Below are 24,263 nucleotides of genomic sequence, written 5' to 3' on the forward strand. Positions count from 1 at the left end.
TGAAACTAGGACTGTGCCGATCAATCAGCAAGCGATTAGTATCGGCCAATTTCCGTGAAAAATATGTGTTCGCCATTGCTGAGTAATGCCTTTTAATGCTGATTACAGACGCTGATCCCTTCTGGCTGACACTGTATGTATTTTTAGTCCCCTGGCTGACAAGCTAGCAGCTAATTATTCACCCAAGGAACTTTAGTTATTAGAGAGTTCCGAAAGGACGTTTTTCTCTCAAGACACAATTTTCTGGCGTTGTTATTGCACTAGTGAGCCACGGATGGGGAGATGCTGTTCTGTTATTGATCGAAGTTAAGTCTGAATGTCATTAAAACAGTTAGCTCCATCTTTTGACACTTCCTCCACTCTCGTCCTTGCACGCTACACCGCTACAACAAAGAGACTGTCAGAATATGATCTGTAAAACATCATCTATACAACATTTTGACCAAAGAACCACCATTACATGTTATGTAGTCCACAAGATCGTGTTTTACATTTAGAAAAAAATAAATATATATGATCCCTTTAATGCGCCCTATAATCCGGTGCGCCTTTTGTATGAAAATAGACCTGACTAGACCCACTCATCAGCAGTGTGCCTTATAATCCGGTGCGCCCTATGGTCCTGATAATATGGAAATAAGGGTTGAAACTAGGACTGTGCCAATCAATCAGCCAGCGATTAGTATCGGCCAATTTCCGTGAAAAATATGTGTTCGCCATTGCTGAGTAATGCCTTTTAATGCTGATTACAGACGCTGATCCCTTCTGGCTGACACTGTATATATTTTTAGTCCCCTGGCTGACAAGCTAGCAGCTAATTATTCACCCAAGGAACTTTAGTTATTAGAGAGTTCCGAAAGGACGTTTTTTTCTCAAGACACATTCCCGGCGTTGTTATTGCACTAGTGAGCCACGGATGGGGAGATGCTGTTCTGTTATTGATCGAAGTTAAGTCTGAATGTCATTAAAACGGTTAGCTCCATCTTTTGACACTTCCTCCACTCTCGTCCTTGCACGCTACACCGCTACAACAAAGAGACTGTCAGAATATGATCTGTAAAACATCATCTATACAACATTTTGACCAAAGAACCACCATTACATGTTATGTAGTCCACAAGATCGTGTTTTACATTATAAAAAAAATTAATATATATGATCCCTTTAAAGCGGCCTATAATCCGGTGCGCCTTTTGTATGAAAATAGACCTGACTAGACCCACTCATCGGCAGTGTGCCTTATAATCCGGTGCGCCCTATGGTCCTGATAATGCGGAAATAAGGGTTGAAACTAGGACTGTGCCAATCAATCAGCAAGCGATTAGTATCGGCCAATTTCCGTGAAAAATATGTGTTCGCCATTGCTGAGTAATGCCTTTTAATGCTGATTACAGACGCTGATCCCTTCTGGCTGACACTGTATGTATTTTTAGTCCCCTGGCTGACAAGCTAGCAGCTAATTATTCACCCAAGGAACTTTAGTTATTAGAGAGTTCCGAAAGGCCTTTTTTTTCTCAAGACACGTTGTTATTGCACTAGTGAGCCACGGATGGGGAGATGCTGTTCTGTTATTGATTGAAGTTAAGTCTGAATGTCATTAAAACGGTTAGCTCCATCTTTTGACACTTCCTCCACTCTCGTCCTTGCACGCTACACCGCTACAACAAAGAGACTGTCAGAATATGATCTGTAAAACATCATCTATACAACATTTTGACCAAAGAACCACCATTACATGTTATGTAGTCCACAAGATCGTGTTTTACATTTAGAAAAAAATAAATATATATGATCCCTTTAATGTGCCTTATAATCCGGTGCGCCTTATGGTCCTGATAATACGGAAATAAGGGTTGAAACTAGGACTGTGCCAATCAATCAGCAAGCGATTAGTATCGGCCAATTTCCGTGAAAATTGGCCGAAAAAATATTGCTGAGTAATGCCTTTTAATGCTGATTACAGACGCTGATCCCTTCTGGCTGACACTGTATGTATTTTTAGTCCCCTGGCTGACAAGCTAGCAGCTAATTATGTTTCACCTTCATTACGACAAATGAACTGCATTTCTTACTCTAAGTATCATCATAAAGTATGAAGCTAAACACAGGGCAGCCGAGTTTCAGAAAATGATAAAAGTGAGACATCCGAATGCTAGCCTTATTTAACCAGATACTAGAAATGAAAATTATTTCCATTGTTTTCTCCGCTGATTCTTCGGTCTCATCCTCTGTTAGTATCTCTTCTACATTTTCGTCCTCACTGTTCTCAATCTCTTCTGATCTTTATTGTCTCATTTGCATAAATGATTACATGGACGCTGTAGGAATCAAGAGCATAGCGGCAGTCATAAAATGTGAATTTAAAAAAATCAAAATTATAATTACAACTGTAGATGCATTTTCCTCTGTTGATTCTTAGTTGAGTTGTATTTTTCTTTGTTTTACATCATTAAATGTTGCAGTATCAAATCTGATCAAAAAGCTGAAGGGTCGTGATTAGAGATGTCCGATAATATCAGACTGCTGATATGCATGAAAACACTCCTACGGACATCACACATAGGATGGTTTAGGAATTATCAATCATTTTAGTAATATTATAAAACTTTCAAACGTTGCTTGGAGTGATGAATGAAGAATCCATATGGCTTGCAACACTATGAACAACTAGAAGACAGAACGGCACTTGTACTTCCGGTTCAAAACACGAAACAAAAGGAATCACTGTAAAGTGGAGACGTTCACCCCGTAGCACCTGGAGTGAGCGAACTCGTCCAAAAGATAGCACCATAGCACAAACAATAACACAACTTTTCAGTGTCTCTGCTTGTGTTTAATGAAAACTATTTGTTCGATACAAAACTTTATGGACGTCGGCGAAGGAAAATCAATAAATTAGCCGCACCAAACTATAAGCCACTAATATATATGTTGGGAAATTTGTTACTTACATGGAAATAGTTTTTTTGTAAATGTTTATTTAGATACCTTAATTATTTTCAGATTCTGCCTGTAATACGGCAGTAAAACGGTTGATCAAACAAAACAGAGGTCATCATTACGGACCTACTAGCTGCGGAAGCTAGCACTTTAGTCAGCTATACTCAGTGAACTAGTGGTTAGAGTGTCTGTCCTGAGGTACGGCAGGTTGTGAGTTCAAACCAAAGACTATAAAAATTGGACCCATTACCTCCCTGCTTGGTACTCAGCATCAAGGGTTGGAATTGGGAGTTCAATCACAAAAAATTATTCCCGGGCGTGGCCACTGCTGCTGCTCACTGCTCCCCTCACCTCCCAGGGGCTAAACAAGGGGATGGGTCAAATGCAGAGGCCAAATTTCACAACACCTAGTGTGTGTGAGAGACAATCATTGGTACTTTGATCAACTTAACTTTAAACAGACATTTATGAACCTGGAACAATACAAAAAGATTGGCATTATAAGTTAAAAATACTAACACATCCATCCATCCATCCATCCATTTTCTACCGCTTATTCCCTACAGACACTTGCAAATATGTTAGCATATAAACTATGCCAACACCAGTTTCATGACGATAGAAATATGTGCAAATATGCATGAAAACACTCCTACGGACATCACACATAGGATGGTTTAGGAATTATGAATCGTTTTAGTAATATTATAAAACTTTCAAACGTTGCTTGGAGTGATGAATGAAGAATCCATATGGGTTGCAACACTATGAACAACTAGAAGACAGAACGGCACTTGTACTTCCGGTTCAAAACACGAAACAAAAGGAAACACTAAAGTGGAGACGTTCACCCCGTAGAACCTGGAGTGAGCGAACTCGTCCAAAAAATAGCACCATAGCACAAACAATAACACAACTTTTCAGTGTCTCTGCTTGTGTTTAATGAAAACTATTTGTTCGATACAAAACATTATGGACGTCGGCGAAGGAAAATCAATAAATTAGCCGCACCAAACTATAAGCCACTAATATATATGTTGGGAAATTTGTTACTTACATGGAAATCGTTTTTTTGGAAATGTTTATTTAGATACCTCAATTATTTTCAGATTCTGCCTGTAATACGGCAGTAAAACGGTTGATCAAACAAAACAGATGTCATCATTACGGACCTACTAGCTCTGGAAGCTAGCACTTTAGTCAGCTATACTCAGTGAACTAGTGGTTAGAATGTCTGTCCTGAGGTACGGTAGGTTGTGAGTTCAAACCAAAGACTATAAAAATGGGACCCATTACCTCCCTGCTTGGTACTCAACATCAAGGGTTGGAATTGGGGGTTCAATCACAAAAATGTTTCCCGGGCGTGGCCACCGCTGCTGCCCACTGCTCCCCTCACCTCCCAGGGGGTAAACAAGGGGATGGGTCAAATGCAGAGGACAAATTTCACCACACCTAGTGTGTGTGAGAGACAATCATTGGTACTTTGATCAACTTAACTTTAAACAGACATTTATGAACCTGGAACAATACAAAAAGATTGGCATTATAAGTTAAAAATACTAACACAGACACTTGTAAATATGTTAGCATATAAGCTATGCTAACACCAGTTTCATTACGATAGAAATATGTGCAAATATGCATGAAAACACTCCTACGGACATCACACATAGGATGGTTTAGGAATTATGAATCGTTTTAGTAATATTATAAAACTTTCAAATGTTGCTTGGCGTGATGAATGAAGAATCCATATGGCTTGCAACACTATGAACAACTAGAAGACAGAACGGCACTTGTACTTCCGGTTCAAAACACGAAACAAAAGGAAACGCTGGACGTTCACCCCGTAGAACATGAAGTGAGCAAACTCGTCCAAAAAAATAGCACCATAGCACAAACAATAACACAACTTTTCAGTGTCTCTGCTTGTGTTTAATGAAAACTATTTGTTCGATACAAAACTTTATGGACGTCGGCGAAGGAAAATCAATAAATTAGCCGCGCCGTTTTATAAACCGCAGGGTACAAAGTGTGGGAAAATAGTAGGGGTTTATAGTCTGGAATATACTGGATTAACAGGAAATTAACAGGAATGTAAAACAACAACCATTTATATAATAATAGGTGGTGTCGATACCACAGGTAGTATCAGTATATGAACAATACTAGAACAAATATGTGTTTATGTTCTCAAAAATGATTATCTGTTGATTTTGTTAATGTTTACAAATTCAGGGAATAATTTCCTGGACAAATACCAAATAATTTTGGCTTTTGTTTGGTTATTGGGTACTACCGGCTTTGTGAGTCAGACCAAAGACTGTAAAAAAAAAAAATGTATATATATATATATATATATATATATATATATATATATATATATCAATCAATGTTTACTTATATAGCCCTAAATCACTAGTGTCTCAAAGGGCTGCACAAACCACCACAACATCCTCGGTAGGCCCACATAAGGGTAAGGAAAACTCACACCCAGTGGGACGTCGGTGACAATGATGACTATGAGAACCTTGGAGAGGAGGAAAGCAATGGATGTCGAGCGGGTCTAACATGATACTGTGAAAGTTCAATCCACAATGGATCCAACACAGTCGCGAGAGTCCAGTCCAAAGCGGATCCAACACAGCAGCGAGAGTCCCGTTCACAGCAGAGCCAGCAGGAAACCATCCCAAGCGGAGGCGGATCAGCATCGCAGAGATGTCCCCAGCCGATACACAGGCAAGCAGTACATGGCCACCGGATCGGACCGGACCCCCTCCACAAGGGAGAGTGGGACATAGAAGAAAAAGGAAAGAAACGGCAGATCAACTGGTCTAAAAAGGGAGTCTATTTAAAGGCTAGAGTATACAAATGAGTTTTAAGGTGAGACTTAAATGCTTCTACTGAGGTGGCATCTCGAACTGTTACCGGGAGGGCATTCCAGAGTACTGGAGCCTGAAATGAAAACGCTCTATAGCCCGCAGACTTTTTTTGGGCTTTGGGAATCACTAACAAGCCGGAGTCCTTTGAAGGCAGATTTCTTGCCGGGACATATGGTACAATACAATGGGCAAGATAGGATGGAGCTAGACCGTGTAGTATTTTATACGTAAGTAGTAAAACCTTAAAGTCACATCTTAAGTGCACAGGAAGCCAGTGCAGGTGAGCCAGTACAGGTGTAATGTGATCAAACTTTCTTGTTCTTGTCAAAAGTCTAGCAGCCGCATTTTGTACCAACTGTAATCTTTTAATGCTAGACATGGGGAGACCCAAAAATAATACGTTACAGTAGTCGAGGCGAGACGTAACAAACGCATGGATAATGATCTCAGCGTCTTTAGTGGACAGAATGGAGCGAATTTGCTCCCCTCACCTCCCAGGGGGTGAGGGTGATGTGTCACATGCAGAGGATAATCTCACCACACCTAGTGTGTGTGTGTGTGTGTGGTTGACTATCATTTCTACTTTAACTTTAACGTTTGTACAAACAGTTGTGTGTAATGATAGAGAATGGAGCAAAGAAAGTAATTTAAATATTTTTAAATATTAAATATAACAATTACAGTTATTACATGCGATTGATATCGGCCGGTTTCAGTCATGGATGAGCTTGGATGGGCAGCATTAAAACCTTCATCCTTAATTAAAACAGCATGGATTCTTCTGACATAGCAAACGACTTTGAGGTAAATCAAACATTTTTGGGGTAGTAAAAGGAGGATGTTGAGTGGACGAGTATGTCCACTATTTTTCTCAACAGGCAAGATATAGAAGATCGTATTTGTTGATCTGAACATTTGAAAAGGTTTAAAGTGGGGGCGCGAGAGCCGGTTCAGGCCCACGAACAGTTTTTATCCGGCCCGCGTTTTTAGTTCGCTCAGTATAAAAATAAACCTGACATTTTTGAATGAAAGAAACTGCTGTTCTAAATGTGTCCACTGGATGTCGCAATAGCAATTATTTCTATATTTGTAGATGATGCTACTTATGTACAAAATAAACCACATGTTAGTGCATCAGTCAAGGAAAAATCAAACTACTTGAATAACATCCTTTAATGTGATTTGGATATTGTTTTTTGTCTCAATAGATTGAAAATGACCACCAATGAGTTGACTGATGAACATTATCACATCATTTATTCAGAAAATATAAATAAGGACAAATAAACCGCACCATGTAAGTGTTAAAAAAAAAAAGAACATTATAATGTGTATAATTTCAGAATGTGCTTTTTCTATTTTTAAACAAATAAAACAATCGGAAGTTTATTTTTATTTTATCGTGCTGTAATTTTACCAGTCCGGCCCACTTGGTAGATTATTCTCCATGTGGCCCCTGATCTAAAGTGAGTTTGACACCCCTGATTTAAAGAGTGCAATGGGTCCACATGCCTCGATATCTCGCCCTTTTGTGAGAACTATCGGTCAGTTTTCGTTATTTTTTTCATGTTTGTTTTGTGCCTTTTTTGTAAAAAATTACTTTTTTTATATGGCAAAGACAAAATATGCAATATTTTCCCCTCAAAATATTTCAAAGTGAAATATTTGATGTTAAGTAAGTGGAATATTTGATAGATAGACAGTACTTTATTTATTCCTTCATGTGAAGCAATTAGAGCCTGAAATAGGTCAATAATTCATGACACAGATTTTTTTAATTCATTATTATGTTTTGACAAATGACAGGTTAAAAATAAAATGATTGGGAATAAAAAAAGGCGCAACTCATAACAGTGTTAAAAACACATTTTTAATAATTTTTTTCGCTCTAGATCAAGTTGAAAACAATCAGTCGGTTTTGTTATTTTTCATGTTTTTTATGCCATTTTGTCAAAAATAACATTTTTTTTTAATAAAGCAACCACAAAATATGAAATATTTGATGTCAAGGAAGTGGAATATTAAATGTGATGTAATTAGAGTCTGAAATAGATCGATACTACATGACATAGATTTTTATGATTTTTTTTTATGTTTGACGAATGACAGGTTGAAAATAAAAATATTGGCAAAACAAAAAGGTCCAACTCATAACAGTGTTGAAAAAAATTAATACAATTTTTCTCTCTAGATCAAGTTAAAAACTATCAGTTTTTATTTTTCACGTTTGTTTTATGCCTTTTTTGTCAAAAATATATATTTTTTAAAATGTCAAACAAAATATGCAATATTTTACCCTCAAAATATTTCAAAGTGAAATATTTGATGTCATGTAAGTGGAATATTTTTAATGTGAAGTAATTGGAGCCTGAAATAGGTCAATAATTCATGACACAGATTTGAATTCATATTATTTTTTGACAAATGACAGGTTGAAAATAAAATTATTCGGAATATAAAAAGGCGCAACTCATAACAGTGTTAAAAATGAATTTTTAATTATTTTTTCTCTCTAGATCAAGTTAAAAACTATCAGTCGGTTTTTGTTAATTTTTCATGTTTTCTGTATGCCTTTTTTGTAAAAAAAAATAACAGGTTTTTTTGATATAGCAAACACAAAATATGCAATATTTTACCCTCAAAATATTTCAAAGTGAAATATTTGATGTCAAGAAAGTGGAATATTTGATAGATGGATAGTACTTTATTTATTCCTTCATGTGTAGTAATTGGAGCCTGAAATTGGTCAATAATTCATGACACAGATTTTTTTAATTCATTATTATGTTTTGACAAATGACAGGTTAAAAATAAAATTATTGGGAATAAAAAAAGGCCCAACTAATAACAGTGTGAAAAACATTTTTTTTTAATCATTTTTTCGCTCTAGATCAAGTTGAAAAAAATCAGTCGGTTTTGTTATTTTTCATGTTTTTTATGCCATTTTGTCAAAAATAACAGTTTTTTTTAATAAAGCAACCACAAAATATGAAATATTTGATGTCATGGAAGTGGAATATTAAATGTGAAGTAATTAGAGTCTGAAATAGGTCAATAATTCATGACATATATTTTTATGATTTTTTATGTTTGACGAATGACAGGTTAAAAAAAAAATGGCAAAACAAAAAGGTCCAACTCATAACTGTGTTGAAAAAAAAAAAAAAAAAAGATTTTTTTTCTCTAGATCAAGTTGAAAACTATCAGTTTTTGTTATTTTTTCACGTTTGTTTTATGCCTTTTTTGTCAAAAGTATATATATTTTTTTAAATGGCAAACAAAATATGCAATATTTTACCCTCAAAATATTTCAAAGTGAAATATTTGATGTCAGGTAAGTGGAATATTTTTAATGTGAAGTAATTAGAGCCTCAAATTAGTTAATAATTCATGACACAGATTTTAATTCATATTATTTTTTGACAAATGACAGGTTAAAAATAAAATTATTGGGAATATAAAAAGGCGCAACTCATAACAGTGTTAAAAATGAATTTTTAATTATTTTTTCTCTCTAGATCAAGTTAAAAACAGTCGGTTTTTGTTAATTTTTCATGTTTTCTGTATGCCTTTTTTGTAAAAAATAACAGTTTTTTTTTATATAGCAAACACAAAATATGCAATTTTTTCCCTGATACTATTTCAAAGTGAAATATTTGATGTCAAGAAAGTGGAATATTTGATAGATGGATAGAACTTTATTTATTCCTTCATGTGTAGTAATTGGAGCCTGAAATAGGTCAATAATTCATGACACAGATTTGAATTCATATTATTTTTTGACAAATGACAGGTTGAAAATAAAATTATTCGGAATATAAAAAGGCGCAACTCATAACAGTGTTAAAAATGAATTTTTAATTATTTTTTCTCTCTAGATCAAGTTAAAAACTATCAGTCGGTTTTTGTTAATTTTTCATGTTTTCTGTATGCCTTTTTTGTAAAAAAAAATAACAGGTTTTTTTGATATAGCAAACACAAAATATGCAATATTTTACCCTCAAAATATTTCAAAGTGAAATATTTGATGTCAAGAAAGTGGAATATTTGATAGATGGATAGTACTTTATTTATTCCTTCATGTGTAGTAATTGGAGCCTGAAATTGGTCAATAATTCATGACACAGATTTTTTTAATTCATTATTATGTTTTGACAAATGACAGGTTAAAAATAAAATTATTGGGAATAAAAAAAGGCCCAACTAATAACAGTGTGAAAAACATTTTTTTTTAATCATTTTTTCGCTCTAGATCAAGTTGAAAAAAATCAGTCGGTTTTGTTATTTTTCATGTTTTTTATGCCATTTTGTCAAAAATAACAGTTTTTTTTAATAAAGCAACCACAAAATATGAAATATTTGATGTCATGGAAGTGGAATATTAAATGTGAAGTAATTAGAGTCTGAAATAGGTCAATAATTCATGACATATATTTTTATGATTTTTTATGTTTGACGAATGACAGGTTAAAAAAAAAATGGCAAAACAAAAAGGTCCAACTCATAACTGTGTTGAAAAAAAAAAAAAAAAAAGATTTTTTTTCTCTAGATCAAGTTGAAAACTATCAGTTTTTGTTATTTTTTCACGTTTGTTTTATGCCTTTTTTGTCAAAAGTATATATATTTTTTTAAATGGCAAACAAAATATGCAATATTTTACCCTCAAAATATTTCAAAGTGAAATATTTGATGTCAGGTAAGTGGAATATTTTTAATGTGAAGTAATTAGAGCCTCAAATTAGTTAATAATTCATGACACAGATTTTAATTCATATTATTTTTTGACAAATGACAGGTTAAAAATAAAATTATTGGGAATATAAAAAGGCGCAACTCATAACAGTGTTAAAAATGAATTTTTAATTATTTTTTCTCTCTAGATCAAGTTAAAAACAGTCGGTTTTTGTTAATTTTTCATGTTTTCTGTATGCCTTTTTTGTAAAAAATAACAGTTTTTTTTTATATAGCAAACACAAAATATGCAATTTTTTCCCTGATACTATTTCAAAGTGAAATATTTGATGTCAAGAAAGTGGAATATTTGATAGATGGATAGAACTTTATTTATTCCTTCATGTGTAGTAATTGGAGCCTGAAATTGGTCAATAATTCATGACAGATTTTTTCAATTCATTATTATGTTTTGACAAATGACAGGTTAAAAATAAAATTATTGGGAATAAAGAAAGGCGCAACTCAAAACAGTGTTAAAAACATATTTTTTTTAAATTTTCTGCTCTAGATCAAGTTGAAAACAATCAGTCGGTTTTGTTATTTTTTCATGAGTTTTATGCCTTTTTTTTGTCAAAAATAACATTCTTTTTTAATACAGCAAACACAAAATATAAAATATTTAATGTCAAGGAAGTGGAATATTAAATGTGAAGTAAGGTCCAACTCATAACAGTGTTGAAAAAAAAAAAATATTATTTTTTCTCTCTAGATCAAGTTGAAAACTATCAGTTTTTGTTATTTTTTCACGTTTGTTTTATGCCTTTTTTGTCAAAAGTATATATATTTTTTTAAATGGCAAACAAAATATGCAATATTTTACCCTCAAAATATTTCAAAGTGAAATATTTGATGTCAAGTAAGTAGAATATTTTTAATGTGAAGTAATTGGAGCCTGAAATTGGTCAATAATTCATAACACAGATTGTAATTCATTATTATGTTTTGACAAATGACAGGTTAAAAATAAAATTATTGGGAATACAAAAAGGCGCAACTCATAACAGTGTTAAAAATGAATTTTTAATTATTTTTTCTCTCTAGATCAAGTTAAAAACTATCAGTCGGTTTTTGTTAATTTTTCATGTTTTTTATGCCTTTTTTGTAAAAAAAATAAGTTTTTTTTGATATAGCAAACACAAAATATGCAATATTTTACCCTCAAAATATTTCAAAGTGAAATATTTGATGTCAAGAAAGTGGAATATTTGATAGATGGATAGTACTTTATTTATTCCTTCATGTGTAGTAATTGGAGCCTGAAATTGGTCAATAATTCATGACACAGATCTTTTTAATTCATTATTATGTTTTGACAAATGACAGGTTAAAAATAAAATTATTGGGAATAAAAAAAGGCCCAACTAATAACAGTGTTAAAAATACATTTTTAATCATTTTTTTTCGCTCTAGATCAAGTTGAAACCAATCAGTCGGTTTTGTTATTTTTTCATGTGTTTTATGCCTTTTTTTTCGTCAAAAATAAAAAAAAATTTTAATACAGCGAACACAAAATATAAAATATTTGATGTCATGGAAGTGGAATATTAAATGTGAAGTAATTAGAGTCTGAAATAGGTCAATAATTCATGCCATATATTTTTATGATGTTTTATGTTTGACGAATGACAGGTTAAAAAAAAAAAAAATTGGCAAAACAAAAAAGGTCCAACTCATAACTGTGTTGAAAAAAAAAAAAAGATTATTTTTTCTTTTTAGATCAAGTTGAAAACTATCAGTTTTTGTTATTTTTTCACAATTGTTTTATGCCTTTTTTGTCAAAAATATATATTTTTTAAAATGGCAAACAAAATATGCAATATTTTACCCTCAAAATATTTCAAAGTGAAATATTTGATGTCAGGTAAGTGGAATATTTTTAATGTGAAGTAATTAAAGCCTGAAATAGGTCAATAATTTATGACCGATTTTAATTCACTATTATGATTTTGTTACTTTTTCTTGTTTGTTTTATGCCTTTTTTGTAAAAAATAACAGTTTTTTTTTATAAGGCAAACACAAAATATGCAATATTTTCCCCTCAAAATATTACAAAGTGAAATAGTTGATGTCAAGTGAGTGGATTATTTAATGTGAAGTAATTAGAGCTTGAAATAGGTCAAACATTCTTAACGTAGATTCGAATTCATTTTTGTTTTGACAAATGTCAAGTTAAAAATAAAATCCCACTAAAATTATGGGGAATGTTGCGATGAGATGGGGACTTGTCCAGAGTGTACACTGCCTTCCGCCCGTGTGCAGCTGGGATATGCTCCAGCACCCCCCGCAACCCCAAGCGGTAGAACATGGATGGATGGATAAACAAATCTCAGCAATTGTAAAATGCTTTCAGCTGAAGCTTTAAAGCAGGGTTAAAAAAAACACGTACCAAATACTGATTTTGAAAAAGCAATACATGCTTTTATCTCATCAAGGCTTGACCACTGTAACTCACTTCATATTGGCCTTGAGCAGTCCTCCCTTTGCCCCCTCCAGGGGGTCCAGAATGCAGCCGCCCGCTTGCTAACAGGGATGGGAGCACAGGGGCATTTAAGGATTGATTTTAAAATGCTGCTCTTAGTTTTTAAATTCTTACATGGACTTGTCCCTCCTTATTTGTCTGAGCTTCTGCAGCCTCACTACGCCCAGGAGTCTGCAAACAAAATGCTAGTCCGTCCCACGCTCCAGATTCAGCACTAGAGGGGACAGAACCTTCTCTGAAGCTTCCCCTAAATCAGGGGTCGGCAACCCGACATGTTGAACGAGCCATATTGAACCAGAAATACAAAAAAACAAATGTGTTTGGAGCCGCAAAAAGTTAAAAGCCTTATGTAATTGTTATAATTAAGGTAAGACATTAATTAAGTGTCTCAACATGACAAACGGCTTTAGAGGAGATCATGTTTGAAAAAAAGCGACATTTTTTTTAACCAACTTTTGTACTGAAGGGGGAATTAATAACTTCCTGTTGATTTAAGCTGGGGGTTGTCAGTGTATGAAATATAGGTCTAAATGAGACCTACTAAGATGTTTTTGTTTCGGGTGTTTACGACAATCCTACTGGGAGTTAGAGGCAGTTTTGTCTGTGTTTTCTTCCTAGGCGGCGCTCGAGCGCAATTTTGAGTTTTGGGGTTTGGTTTTTTTTTGATTAAATCACAATTTTTGACAGTTCTGATGTGTGTGTCCCATTTGGTGAGTTTTGAAGCATGTTAAGGGGGTCAAATTACAGCTCAAAGAGGCGGCGGTATAATAATAAAACGCTAGAAATTCAATAGGGTCGTCTGTCTCAAAGGGAAATCGGTCACTAGTTGTCCAGATCCATTGTTTAAATCTTAAAACTTTAAAAAGGATTGTGTGGACATTTTGTATTTTCCTCAGATTGATAGAACTAAGTGAAGTGAAGTGAATTATATTTATATAGCGCTTTTCTCAAGTGACTCAAAGCGCTTTACATAGTGAAACCCAATATCTAAGTTACATTCAAACCAGTGTGGGTGGCACTGGGAGCAGGTGGGTAAAGTGTCTTGCCCAAGGACACAACGGCAGTGACTAGGTTGGCAGAAGCGGGAATCGAACCTGCAACCCTCAAGTTGCTGGCACAGCCACTCTACCAACCGTGCTAAACCGCCCTAAGCCATTGAATTGAGAAATCAATGTCAGTAAGTCTATCACATTGAGAAGTAACTGAAGTGTTGGTTTCCTTTGGGCACTTTGATTCATAATGCCTGCTTTATTTTGGATCAGTTAGATCAGTGGTTCTCAACCTTTTTTCAGTGATGTACCCCCTGTGAACATTTTTTAAATTCAATTTAAATAAAATTTTTAAAAATTAATTTAATTTAATTTAAAATTAAAATTTTAAATTACATTTTAAATTTTTTCAGTGATGTACCCCCTGCGAACATTTTTTTAATTCAAGTACCCCCTAATCAGAGCAAAGCATTTTTGGCTAAAAAAAAGGAGATAAAGAAGTAAAATACAGCACTATGTCATCAGTTTCCAATTTATTAAATTGTATAACAGTGCAAAATATTGCTCATTCGTAGTGGTCTTTCTTCAACTATTTGGAAAAAAAGATATAAAAATAATTAAAACTTGTTGAAAAACAAACAAGTGATTCAATTCTAAATAAAGATTTCTACACATAGAAGTAATCATCAACTTAAAATGCCCTCTTTGGGGATTGTAATAGAGATCCATCAACTTAATTCTAAACATTTCTTCACAAAAAATACATCTTTAACATCAATATTCATGAAACATGTCCACAAAAAGTCTAGCTGTCAACACTGAATATTGCATTGTTGTATTTCTTTTCACAGTTTATGAACTTACACTCATATTTTGTTGAAGTATTATTCAATAAATATATCTATGAAGGATTTTTGAACTGTTTTTAGAATATTAAAAAAAAAGTTCACGTACCCCTTAGCACACCTTCAAGTACCCCCAGGGGTACACGTACCCCCATTTGAGAACCACTGTGTTAGATGCCCTGCGATGAGCTGGCGACTTGTCCAGAGTGTACCCCCCCCTTCCGCCCGAATGCAGTTGAGATAGGCTCCAGCACCCACCTCCACCCTGAACGGGACAAGCGGTAGAAAATAGATGGATTAAGGGACGGTGTGGCGCAGTGGAAAAGTGGCCGTGCGCAAGCCGAGGGTCCCTGGTTCAATTCCCACCTAGTACCAACTTCGTCACGTCCGTTGTGTCCTGAGCAAGACACTTCACCCTTGCTCCTGATGGGGGCTGGTTAGCGCCTTGCATGGCAGCTCCCTCCATCAGTGTGTGAATGTGTGTGTGAATGGGTAAATGTGGAAGTAGTGTCAAAGCGCTTTGAGTACCTTGAAGGTAGAAAAGCGCTATACAAGTACAACCCATTTATTTATTTATTTATTTAGATGGATAGACATGTCTGCTCTTTCTTCCGAGCCTTGTCTACAATCATTTAAGGCAAAAATTACATTAAAACCCCAAAAATTAAAATGTATTGACAGCAAGTGAGTGAGGACTGATGTGAAAGTTCTCTCAAGGCATTTCCACCTGACAGCTGCAGCCGTTATCCCGGCCTCCGTGTTGAATCATCCTCCATGCAATCTTAATCTGTGATTCATATTGATTTTGTGAGTCTTAGCATGGGAGGCAGGACCCTGACACCGGATTACAGGATCGCACCGTCAGAATGGTTTGGCATCTGTCCAGCACACACATTCACACACCCTGAATGATAATGGAATTATACTGAACAAGGTGATTCCGCTTTGAAATCTCATCTCCGAGGTGCTTTTTTTTTAAAAGATGGATTGCTTTGGTGAGTTTTCAAGTGTGAGGGCTGACGGATAACCAGTGTTCCTTCTGTCTATGATCTCATTGTTTAAGCCACTGTTAAAATTCTACGGCCATGGAGTCACAGGTGCAAATGACAACGTGCAATCCATCGAGAGTTTGCTGGTAGATTCAGACAGTTCTTCGGGTAAAACGTTACCATTTATGGAGAAAACCACTGACGTCAGCGATAGAAAAAACGTCACGAATTGGGCAAATTCACAAAGGTTCGTTTGGAGAAAGAATGGAAGAAGGCAACATCCATCCATCCATCTTCTTCCGCTTATCCGAGGTCGGGTCGCGGGGGCAGCAGCCTAAGCAGGGAAGCCCAGACTTCCCTTTCCCCAGCCACTTCATCTAGCTCTTCCCGGGGGATCCCGAGGCGTTCCCAGGCCAGCCGGGAGACATAGTCTTCCCAACGTGTCCTGGGTCCTCCTACTAGTTGGACGTGCCCTAAACACCTCCCTAGGGAGGCGTTCGGGTGGCATCCTGACCAGATGCCCGAACCACCTCATCTGGCTCCTCTCGATGTGAAGGAGCAGCGGCTTTACTTTGAGTTCCTCCCGGATGGCAGAGCTTCTCACCCTATCTCTAAGGGAGAGCCCCGCCACACGGCGGAGGAAACTCATTTCGGCCGCTTGTACCCGTGATCTTATCCTTTCGGTCATGACCCAAAGCTCATGACCATAGGTGAGGATGGGAACGTAGATCGACCGGTAAATTGAGAGCTTTGCCTTCCGGCTCAGCTCCTTCTTCACCACAACGGATCGATACAACGTCCGCATTACTGAAGACGCCGCACCGATCCGCCTGTCGATCTCACGATCCACTCTTCCCCCACTCGTGAACAAGACTCCTAGGTACTTGAACTCCTCCACTTGGGGCAGGGTCTCCTCCCCAACCCGGAGATGGCACTCCACCCTTTTCCGGGCGAGAACCATGGACTCGGACTTGGAGGTGCTGATTCTCATTCCGGTCGCTTCACACTCGGCTGCGAACCGATCCAGAAGGCAACATTGTTTTATAAATATATCCACCATGCTTCCATGGTTTGATTTCAAATTGCCGGTGACTTATGCAGATCCTAAATCAGAATCAGAAGTAATATAAAGGCCTACTGAAATGAGATTTTCTTATTCAAAACGGGGATAGCAGGTCCATTCTATGTGTCGTACTTGATCATTTCGCGATATTGCCATATTTTTGCTTAAAAGGATTTAGTAGAGAACATCAACAATAAAGTTCGCAACTTTTGGTCGCTAATAAAAAAGCCTTGCCTTTACCGGAAGTAGCAGACGATGTGCGCGTGACATCACCGGTTGTAGGGCTCCTCACATCCTCACATTGTTTACAATCATAGCCACCAGTAGCAAGAGCGATTCGGACCGACAAAGGGACAATTTCCCCGTTAATTTGAGCGAGGATGAAAGATTGGTGGATGAAGAAAGTTAGAGTGCAGCACAAAAAAAAAGAAAAAAAAAAAAGAAAAGGCGACGGCTCCAGGCGGTAGCAGCGGGATTGATTGATTGATTGATACTTTTATTAGTAGATTGCACAGTACAGTACATATTCCGTACAATTGACCACTAAATGGTAACACCCGAATAAGTTTTTCAACTTGTTTAAGTCGGGGTCCACGTTAATCAATTCATGGTACAAATATATACTATCAGCATAATACAGTCATCACACAGGTTAATCATCATAGTATATACATTGAATTATTTACATTATTTACAATCCGGGGGGTGGGATGAGGAGCTTTGGTTGATATCAGTACTTCAGTCATCAACAATTGCATCAACAGAGAAATGGACATTGAAACAGTGTAGGTCTTATTTAGTAGGATATGTACAGCCAGCAGAGAACATAGTGAGTTCACATAGCATAAGAACAAGTATATACATTAGAAGTACATTTGAGTTGTTTATAATCCGGGGAGATGGGATGTGAATGGAGGAGGGTATTAGTAAAGTGTTGAAGTAGCCTGGAGGTGTTGTTTTAGAGCGATTCAGATGTTATTAAACACATTTACTAGGATAATCCGGGAAAATCCCTTATCTGCTTATTGTGTTAATAGTGTTTTAGTGAGATTATAAAGTCCTACCTGAAAGTCGGAGGGCTGCGGTGAACGCCAGTGTCTCTGAGAGAAGCCAATGGAGGAGCCAAGAAAATGAATACAATTATGAGGATGGGCCAAAGAAAGGGATAAGTAAAAAAAATACATATAGTGGGGTATACAGGTAGTTGTCAGGTGTCCTGACAACTGACAGATAGTTAATAGTAATTAAATTTTTATTGGGTCCATGTGTTCACTTTCAGTAATATTAACATTGATTTGAGTTGAGTTCAAGTTTATTTTGAACATGCAAGCATACAACATGATTAGGGCTGGGCAACGATTAAAAATTTTAATCGAAGTTAATTGCACTAGTTCTCTGATTAATCGCGATTAACTGCGTTGTATACACAAAGCCCAATAATGAATTCAAAAGTAGTGTGTAGTGCACCTTTATTGGAATATTCTCCCACATGAACAAAAGCGCCAAAACATTTGTTGTGCAAACACAATTTAAATCAGTCCTTGTTAAACAGTAGCAGTTAAATAGCATATTTGATGAAAATCTACTCCAAAAATGTCAATACAAACATTTAAGCTTATTGCCACTGCCAGGGTATTTAAGTTATCCTGTTTGTTATGGAAAATAAATATAATCTACATACAAATCTCTGAGCCACAATCATAACATCTGAACAGGCAATTTCTGAGGTAACAGCAGAAACATTTTTTTTTATCAGGGATCTTATGTTTAAAAAACCTATATTATAGGTAGTGGGCTGTTTTAGGGAATTTTTGATCAAATTATCCGTAGTAGCAATATTAATAATGTTGTGTTTATTCTGCGTAGTGCACTTAAAATAATTATGACCATATCTAGGAATTGATATGATGGGAATTTTCCGATTGTTTGCTTGGTGCTTTGATAAACTGAACGCATATACATGGTACTATATTGTGATGTTATGAGCCAGGGAAAAAATACAACTACCCTACCCAGCATGCAACAGGAGTGACGAGCATGCGCGGTAGCCCGGTATAGGTTGTGTCGCCATGACGGCATCTTGTATGTTGTGATATGCACGCTCTGAAAGCAAACGTTAAGAACTCAGCCAACACTCCTGGTCTGCATTATTCATAAATAGACAGACAACACATATACTCCGCTGCTTCACAGGCCGCTGGATGTAGCCGGCAAAGTATTCCCATGCTAGCTAGCCGGTCTAGCAAGCACGCGTCATTCAGTCCAAAACGGCCCGATCTATCCACATCCAGAATTGTCTGGCGGTCGTAAGTGATCCCGGAGTGACCACGCTGTAAGCCAGCCATGACATTTGCAAAATTGTCCGGTATTTTTGCCAAATGTTCCATCTTTACCAAGAGCCCCTCCACGCCATCTTAAGAAAAGGCGTTAACAAAATAAAAGCATGTAAATAACATACGCACATGTGCGATAAAATAATTGTCGGCGTTAATAGATTGATGAGTTAACTCGTAATTAACGCACTAATTTGCCCACCCCTAAACATGATACATAAACAATTTCCAGTTGATATTATACATGCGGGCCCATAGATATAAATGCAGATAAATGTAGTTTTGATGTAGCAAGCTTCTTTTACCGTGGAGCTTGTTACAATTCACTCGGAATAACTTCCCCTGTAGCTTAGCTACATTTTAATCGAGAGTACATTTTAACTTAACTTACTACATTTTACAAGTAGCTTGCCCATCACTGCTTGTATTCACTGTAATTGGTATGATGGCTCATGACAGGTTAGACTTGCATGTTTTCCTGCGTTTTAAGCACCATTCCATAGCAACTTCATTTATAAAAATGTTCGCCTTATTGTCAGCCACTTTATCCCTGGCTTGAACACAATTTCCCCACACCTGGTTCTGTATAGCAGTGGTTCTCAACCTTTTTTCAGTGATGTACCCCCGGTGAACATTTTTTTAATTCAAGTACCCCCTAATCAGAGCAAAGCATTTTTGGTTGAAAAAAAGAGATAAAGAAGTAAAATACAGCACTATGTCATCAGTTTCGGATTTATTAAAAATTGTATAACAGTGCAAAATATTGCTCATTTGTAGTGGTCTTTCTTGAACTATTTGGAAAAAAAGGTATAAAAAAAAACTAAAAACTTGTTGAAAAATAAACAAGTGATTCAATTATGAATAAATATTTCTACACATAGAAGTAATCATCAACTTAAAGTGCCCTCTTTGGGGATTGTAATAGAGGAATCATGAACTTAATTCTAAACATTTGTTCACCAAAAAAATACATTTTTAACATCAATATTTATGGAACATGTCCACAAAAAAATGTACCTGTCAACACTGAATATTGCATTGTTGCATTTCTTTTCGCAGTTTATGAACTTATATTCATATTTTGTTGAAGTATAATAAATAAATATATTTATAACGGATTTTTAAACTGTTGGTATTTTTTAGAATTTTTTTTTAAAAATCTCACGTACCCCTTGGGTACCTTCAAGTACCCCCAGGGGTACACGTACCCCCATTTGAGAACCACTGCTGTACAGTGATCGCCAACAGGGTTTACCCTTCCAATTGTGGTGCATAAAAAAAAATAAATAAATAAAAAAAAACAGCCCTGCGATGAGGTGGCGACTTGTCCAGGGTGTACCCCGCCTTCCGCCCGATTGTAGCTGAGATAGGCGCCAGCGCCCCCCGCGACCCCGAAAGGGAATAAGCGGTAGAAAATGGGATGGGGGGGGGGAATAAAAAAACATCATTACATTTAATTTATTTCTCAGGATGTCCTTTGCTAAAAATATTTAATTTTGACTAATCCAGAGACATGTAGTCTCCTCTTTGACAATATAATACTTGGGATCACCCCTTACCCCTAAAAATCCGATTCTGTGTAGCACATTTTAAAGGGTTTTCAGCTCAACAAATATGACTTGGATCAATCCTCCAAATAATGAGTGAAGTTAGCTTGGCAGGCTTTGAAAAAATATACTTTTCTTTTTTTTATTCCCCCTCAAACTGCTGCGGCCCTCCCTGAAGTCTTCTGGCACCTCCCCAGGGGAGTTCTGCCTCACACTTTGAACTCTTATCTTGTTTTTATGACAGCACAATGTATTATTAGTATTTTTAACAGTTATTCTGAACTCGGGGTGTACGGTATACCAGTATTAGTATAGTACCTCGGTACTAGTGAATCATATTCGGTACTATACCAGCTCTAAAATGTACCGTTCCCCCGCCCTCCTTTTTTAACAAGCATGACGGTGCATCGTCCTCACGCAGAGGAGCATGTTCGGCAGCGCACAATCTCTGAGTACCTACAAATAGACACAGTGTGTAGACAGAAAATTAAGAATGGATGCATTTTGGCTTAAAGGCCTACTGAAATGAGATTTTCTTATTTAAACGGGGATAGCAGGTCCATTCTATGTGTCATACTTGATCATTTTGCGATATTGCCATATTATTGCTGAAAGGATTTAGTAGAGAACATCGACGATAAAGTTCGCAACTTTTGGTCGCTATTAAAAAAGTCTTGCCTTTACCGGAAGTAGCAGACGATGTGCGCGTGACGTCACGGGTTGTAGGGCTCCTCACATCTGAACATTGTTTATAATGTGAGCCTCCAGCAGCAAGTGCTATTCGGACCGAGAAAGTGACAATTTCCCCATTATTTTGATGGATAGATAGATAGATAGATAGATAGATGGATAGATAGATAGATAGATAGTTAGATAGATAGATAGATAAATAGATAGATAGATAGTACTTTATTGATTCCTTCAGGAGAGTTCCTTCAGGAAAATTAAAATTCCAGCAGCAGCGTACAGAGTTGAGATCAATTTAAATAAAAGTAAAACGTTTGAGCGAGGATGAAAGATTTGTGGATGAGGAAATTTAGAGTGAAGGACTAGAAAAAAAAAATAATAATAAATTAAAGTAAAAAAAAAGGCAATTGCATTGGGAGCGATTAGGATGTTTTTAGACACATTTACTAGGATAATTCTGGGAAAACCCTTATCTTTCCATTGTGTTGCTAGTGTTTAAGTGAGTTAAATAGTACCTGATAGTCGAAGGTGTATGACCACGGGTGTGTTAACACCAGTCTCTGAGGGAAGTCACGAAGATGCAGCAGGACAGAAGCTCCGTTGATCTCCGGTAAGAGGCGACTTTTTACCACAATTTTCTCCCCGAAACCTGCCGGTTGACATGTTCGCTTGACCGCTCTGATCCGCAGTAAAGCTTCACCTCCGGGAATTTTAAACAAGGAAACACCGTGTGTTTGTGTGGCTAAAGGCTAAAGTTTCCCACCTCCATCTTTTTACTTTGACTTCTCCATTATTAATTGAACAAATTGCAAAAGATTCAGCAACACAGATGTCCAAAATACCGTGTAATCGCGCGATGAAAAGAGACGACTTTTAGCCGTAAGTGGTGCTGGGCTAATACGTCCCCTCCAACCATACGTGTCATCATTCCGCGACGTTCTCAAGAAGAAACTCCGCGGGAAATTTAAAATTGCAATTTAGTAAACTAAAAAGGCCGTATTGGCATGTGTTGCAATGTTAATATTTCATCATTGATATATAAACTATCAGACTGCGTGGTCGCTAGTAGTGGCTTTCAGTAGGCTTTTAAAAACTAAAAGATAAAAGGTGAAGTTATAACACTAAAACGCCCTCAGGAAGAGGTGCTTTAAGACATGACTAGCTAGCTAGCGGCTAACGTCCAGCCGCAGTCACCAGTGTTTTAGCTACTTCTAAATCACTAATCCTCGCCTCTGTGGCGACAATTAAAGTAAGTTTCTTACAAGAATCATCCCTGCAGGACGAGGAATAGCTAAACATGTTTTACTACACACCGTAGCTCACCAGCATCACAATGTAAACAAACGCCAAGGATGCATCTACACCTGACATCCACTGTAATGATACCAAGTACAGGAGTGTATCTACTCAATACTACTATGATTCCATCTGTATTTTTTAGCATCACACAATCTTTTTAATAAAAAAAAAAAATATATATATTCTGTTTATAAACTCAGAAAATATGTCCCTGGACACATGAGGACTTGAATATGACCAATGTACTACTTGGTATCGGATCAATACCCAAATTTGTGGTATCATTCAAAATTTATGTAAAGTATCCAAACAACAGAAGAATAAGTGATTATTGCATTTTAACAGAAGTGTAGATAGAACATGTTAAAAGAGAAAGAAAGGAGATATTAACAGTAAATGAACAAGTACATTGATATTTAATTTTCTACCACTTGTCCTTTATAATTTGGACAGAATAATAGAATGAAAAATGACAATTTAATGCACATTTCAGCAGTTAATTCGGGAGCCTTTGTTTGCCTACATACTACTAAAAGAAACATGGCCTCTTATGTTCACTATTTTATTCAAGGACAACATTGCAATAAGAAACATATGTTTGATGTACCTTAAGATTTTTTGCTAAAATAAAGTCAATAATGCAATATTTTGTAGTCCCCTTTATTTAGAAAAGTTTCCAAACACATTTTGGTCCCGGTACTGGTTCCAAAATGTATTTGGAAACTTTTCTATACAAAGGGGACCACAAAAAATGCATTATTGGCTTTATTTTAACAAAAAAAATCTTAGGGTACATTAAACATATGTTTCTTATTGCAAGTTTGTCCTTAAATAAAATAGTGAACATACAAGACATGTCTTTTAGTAGTAAGAAAGCTAACAAAAGCTCCTAATTTAGTATGCTGACATGTGCAGTAACATATTGTGTATTTTATCATTATATGTCAAAATTATTAAGGACAAGTGGTAGCAAAATTAATTATCAATCAACTTGTTCATTTACTGTTAATATCTGCTTACTTTTTCTCTTAACATGTTCTATCTACACTTCTGTTAAAATGTAATAATCACTTATTCTACTGTTGTTTGATACTTTACATTGGTTTTGGATGATACCACAAAATTTGGGTATTGATCCGATACCAAGTAGTTACAGGATCATACAATGGTCATAATTTAAGTTAATTTAATTAACTTAACTTTTAATTATTTTATTTTTTCTATAATTATTTTTCTTTTCTTTTTTATATTATATTATATTTTTTATATATTTTTATATTTTATATATATATTTTTTTATTTTATTTTAATTTTTTTATTTTAATTTTTAATTTTTTTTATTTTACTTTTATTTAATTAACTTTAATATTTTTAAGTTAATTTAAGTCAGGACAACTATATTCTGAACTGTTGTGTTCTATTGTGTTCTGTTACCTGGCCATAATGTTATACAGAGCCACGGTTTCAGATGCCTTG

At 35.8% G+C, this 24,263-nt stretch overlaps 1 protein-coding gene and 1 long non-coding RNA gene across 5 annotated transcripts in view; one reads left to right on the forward strand and one right to left on the reverse strand.

Annotated features, from left to right (window-relative positions):
- grik2 (glutamate receptor, ionotropic, kainate 2) overlaps positions 1 to 24,263 on the forward strand; it is a 607,548-nt gene that overhangs the window by 258,929 nt on the left and 324,356 nt on the right. The gene's annotated exons all lie outside the window — the stretch shown is intronic.
- Positions 1 to 24,263, reverse strand: part of LOC133561585 (uncharacterized) — a 210,791-nt gene that overhangs the window by 124,785 nt on the left and 61,743 nt on the right. The window contains exon 3 of one of the 3 annotated variants that reach the window (XR_009808738.1): positions 15,256 to 15,747. The exons of the other annotated variants lie outside the window; for them this stretch is intronic. This is a non-coding gene — a long non-coding RNA (uncharacterized LOC133561585). Of the gene's footprint in view, positions 1 to 15,255; positions 15,748 to 24,263 lie in introns of those variants that run through there. 3 annotated transcript variants of the gene reach the window in all.

This window comes from Nerophis ophidion, linkage group LG11 (genome assembly GCF_033978795.1).
Source record: "Nerophis ophidion isolate RoL-2023_Sa linkage group LG11, RoL_Noph_v1.0, whole genome shotgun sequence".
Taxonomy (NCBI): Eukaryota; Metazoa; Chordata; class Actinopteri; order Syngnathiformes; family Syngnathidae; genus Nerophis; species Nerophis ophidion.